Below are 5,080 nucleotides of genomic sequence, written 5' to 3' on the forward strand. Positions count from 1 at the left end.
ACTGAAACAGGCCCTTCGGCCCACCGAGTCTGTGCCGACCAACAACCACCCATTTATACTAACCCTACACTAACCCCATATTCTCTACCACATCCCCACTATTCTCCTACCACATACCTACACTAGGGGCAATTTACAATGGCCAATTTGCCTATCAACCTGCAAGTCTTTTGGAGGTGGGAGGAAACCGGAGCACCCAGAGGAAACCCACGCAGACACAGGGAGAACTTGCAAACTCCACACAGGCAGTACCAAGAATCGAACCCGGGTCGCTGGAGCTGTGAGGCTGCGGTGCTAACCACTGCACCACTGACATTGAATTTGTAGTTGAGGTTGCACTCTTATGAGAGTGACACAGTGCCTTGCAATCTGATAGTGTGTGTGATTTTGGACTGGGATTGATGTATCTACCTGTCAGTGGGACTGAGTTGGGGCGAAATGGAAACAACTTCAGTCTTTCCTGCTCTGTGTGACTGTTGGATTGAATGAATGTCTCTGGAACTTGAGATCAGTGCCAGTCTGACTACTTCTGTTGTTGGTGGAACTGATGTCTCTTCTCTCTGAGAGTGATACTGTACTTACTATGTGTGGATTGGCTGCACTTCCCCTTGAGTCGAGGAATCACTACATTTATTCCACTTCCTTCAAGTATTTGCCTGTAGGAAGAAAAGGTATTTATAGTTGACTTTGTTGCAGTTAGATACAACTGAGAGGCTTGCTAGGCCATTTCACAGGGCATTTAAGAGTCAAATTTATTGCTGTGGGTCTGGAGTCACATGTAGGCCGGACCAAGTAAGGAGAGCAGATTTCCTTCCCAGAAGGAAAATAGTGAACCAGATGGGTTTTTACAACAACCAACAATGGTTTCATGGCCATCATAAAACGAGCTTCATTTAATTCCAGATTTATTAAATAAATTCAACATTTTGCCATGGTGGAATTTGAACCCATGTCCCCAGAACAAGGCCCTGGGTTTCTGAGGTACTCGCCCAGTGACAATACCACTGCATCACTGCCTCCCCAATCAAAATCCTGGAACTCGCTTTCTAAGAGCACTGTTGGTGTACCTAACCCACATGGACTGCAGCTGTTCAAGAAGGCAGCTCACCACCACCTTCTCAAGGACAATTAGGGATGGGCAATAAATGTTGGCCTAGCCAGCGATGCCCACGTCACATGAACGAATAAAAAAAATCAGGAAGATGTGTGGTAGAAGTTACAAATGTGACCAAAACAATGTTTCAATTAATAATCATTGTGAACAATCACAAAGGAAACCCAGCAACACAAACAGAGTCAGTGTCTGATTCCACTGCAGTCCTGCAGCCCCCAGCTACTGCATACCAGAGGCTTTGGCCATTTTACAACAATTAAATGACATCCAGAAACAATCCACTGGGCCATGAATGGGACTGACCGACGGAACAGGGACTTTTACACAGGTCAGATTTCCAGTTCCCGCTCCTATGGTCGAAGCGAAACCAAACAGCCACTGTTTAAAATGTGTCCTTCACACTTCTCACCTGGTGCCTATAATAGATTCTCTTTGTGTAAATCCCCACATCCTGACTGTCCGCTTCTGTTTCCACACTTCACTGTCCAATAACAATAAACTGTGGGATCAGGCTGGATCGCTCTTTGCGCTGGCACGGTCACGATGGGCCGAATGGCCTCATTCTGTGTCGGAAATTTTCCATGTTTCTGTTAGCGGAATTGTTGCAGAAATCTGCGCCTGCACTCCCCTCCCCCAGCACTGCCTGTGAGCGGAAGAAGATGCTTTAAAACAGCCGCCAATGAAGAGATCCCGGTACCGGGGGAAGGCAGCAAACAGCAGCCTCCTTCCAGCAGCACATCGCTTTGGGAGTGTGTCCGCAGATGGACTCAGAGATCAGCATCGAGTCCGGGGCAAGTTCAGGGGGAGGTGGGGGCTGTTTGTAAGAGACGGAGTGGAGCGAGAACTGGTCCCGGAACATGGAGTGAGTGGGGGAAGGGAGAGACTATTCTCGGGCTGTGTGTGGACAAGGGGAGGGAGACAGAATGGGAAGAAACTGTTATTGTAGTGGAGTGAAACACTGACAATATTTGTGTGGCTGGGGTTCCTTTGCGGGTATCCATAATGAATATTATTTGAGGGATTAAATTAATTAAAACTCTATCTCCTATTTCACCTTGATTTGAATTAAAAAACATACTTTTGTTCCAACAGGCAAATAATTGAAGAAACCAGAGTAAATGTCATTTTTCCTCCACCCAAGTTACAAGGAAGAGTGTCACCAGCTCCTTCTCACACACAGTACGTACATTATCACTCACAGAGCGCAGAGAGACAGACAGATCATCAGTTCCACAGTCTCAGACAGCAGAAATAGTTCCAGAGACACATTTTCAATGTATCAATCAAACAGAACAGGAGAGACAGACGTTGTTTCCATGTCACCCCAACTCAGTACCACTGACAGGTAGATACATACATCCCAGTCCAAATTCACACCCACTATCAAATTATCAGTGTGTCAATCCCACAACACTGCAACCTCAGCTACAAATTAAATACACATAGAACTGGGTACATGGTTTCCGTTTCAAAGTTACAGAATTAGCCTCAATAATGTACTCTGAGATTCAAGTTAATACCCGCCCAATATTAACACATTATGGGTTTATAAGTTGCAGTATTAATTCCCATAGTGTATGCTGACATATACATTAGATACTAGTCCAAATTTCAGGTGCAGAATCAGATTGAGAGATTCCGTAAAATAGAATGTCTTTCCTGGATGTCAAGTGATATAGAGGATTGGATAAGGAAAAAAAAGGAGGCTTATGGCAGATTCAGAGTGCTGAAAACAGTGGAGGCACGAGAGGAGTATGGAAAGTGTAGGGCAGTACTTTAAAAAAGTAATTAGGAGAGCAAAGTGGGGTGATGAGAAAACACTGGCGGGCAAGATAAAGGAAAATCCCAAGGCATTTTATAAGTATATTATTTATTTTTTAAATTTTATTTAGAGATACAGCACTGAAACAGGCCCTTCAGCCCACCGAGTCTGCGCCGATCAACAAGCACCCATTTGTACTAATCCTACATTAACCCCATATTCTCTACCACATCCCCACCATTCTCCTACCACTTACCTACACTAGGGGCAATTTACAATGACCAATTTACCTATCAACCTGCAAGTCTTTGGAGCTGGGAGGAAACCGGAGCATCCATCAGAAACCCACACAGACACAGGGAGAACTTGCAAACTCTGCACAGGCAGTAACCAGAACTGAACACAGGTTGACTGAAGCTGTGAGGCTGCAGTGCTAACTACTGCGCCACTGTGCCGCAAGAGGGTAACTAGGGAAAGAGTAGGGACCATTAGGGACCAAAGTGGCAATCTGCATGTGGAGCCGGAGGACATAAGTGAGGTTTTAAATGATTACTTTTCATCTGTGTTCACTATGGAGAAGGACGATGTAGGTATAGAGATCAGGGAGGGGGATTGTGATAAACTTCAACAAATTAGCACTGAAAGGGAAGAAGTATTAGCTGTTTTAGCGGGCTTAAAAGTGGATAAATCCACAGGGCCAGATGAGATGTTATGTGAGGCAAGGGAGGAGATAGCAGGGGCTCTGACACAAATTTTCAAATCCTCTCTGGCCACAGGAGCGGTACCAGAGGACTGGAGGAAAGTTACTGTGGTACCTTTATTCAAGAATTGTAGCAGGGATAAACCAGGTAATTACAGGCTGGTGAGTCTAACATCAGTGGTAGTGAAACTATTGGGAAAAATTCTGAGGGACAGGATTAATCTCCACTTGGAGAGGCAGGGATTAATCAGGGATAGTCAGCATGGCTTTGTCAGGGGGAGATTATGTCTAACTAACTTGATTGAATTTTTCGAGGAGGTGACTAGATGTGTAGATGAGGGTAAAGCAGTTGATGTAGTCTACATGGACTTCAGTAAGGCTTTTGATAAAGTCCCGCATGGGAGATTGGTTAAGAAGGTAAGAGCCCATGGGATCCAGGGCAATTTGGCAAATTGGATCCAAAATTGGCAGGAGGCAGAGGGTGATGGTCAAGGGTTGTTTTTGCGAGTGGAAGCCTGTGACCAGTGGTGTATCACAGGGATCGGTGCTGGGATCCTTGCTGTTTGTAGTGTACATTAACGACTTAGACATGAATATAGGAGGTATGATCAGTAAGTTCGCAGATGACACTAAAATTGGTGGGGGTCGTAAATAGTGAGGAGGAAATACTTCAATTACAGGACGATATAGATGGGCAGAGCAGTGGCAAATGGAAGTTAATCCTGAGAAGTGCAAGATGATGCATTTTGTGAGGACTAACAAAGCAAGGGAATATACAATGGATGGTAGGACCCTAGGAAGAACAGAGGGCCAGAGGGACCTTGGTGTACTTGTCCATAGATCACTGAAGGCAGGAGCACAGTTAGATAAGGTGATTAGGAAGGCATATGGGACACTTGCCTTTATTAGCCAAGGCATAGAATGTAAAAGCAGGGAGGTTATGTTGGAGCTGTATAAAATGTTAGTTAGGCCACAGCTGGAGTACTGTGTACAGTTCTGGGCACCACACTGCAGGTAGGATGTGATTGCACTGGAGAGGGTGCAAAGGAGATTCACCAGGATGTTGCCTGGGCTGGAGCATTTCAGCTGTGAAGAGAAACTGGATAGGCTAGGATTGTTTTCTTTAGAGCATGAAGGCTGAGGGGGGACCTGATTGAGGTATACAAAATTATGAGGGGCATTGATAGGTTAGATAGGAAGAAACCTTTTTCCTTAGCAGAGGGGTCAATAACCAGGGGCCATAGATTTAAGGTAAGGGGAAGGAGGTTTAGAGGGAATTTGAGGAAAACATTTTTCACCCAGATGGTGGTTGGAATCAGGAACACACTGCCTGAAGGGGTGGTAGAAGCAGGAACCCTCACAACGTTTAAGAAGTCTTTAGATGAGCACTTGAAATGCCATAGCATACAAGGCTATGGACCAAGTGCTGGAAAATGGGATTAGAATAGATAGGTGCTTGATGGCCAGCACAAACACGATGGGCTGAAGGGCCTGTTTCTGTGCT

This window comes from Heterodontus francisci, unplaced genomic scaffold (assembly GCF_036365525.1).
Source record: "Heterodontus francisci isolate sHetFra1 unplaced genomic scaffold, sHetFra1.hap1 HAP1_SCAFFOLD_43, whole genome shotgun sequence".
In the NCBI taxonomy this organism is placed as follows: Eukaryota; Metazoa; Chordata; class Chondrichthyes; order Heterodontiformes; family Heterodontidae; genus Heterodontus; species Heterodontus francisci.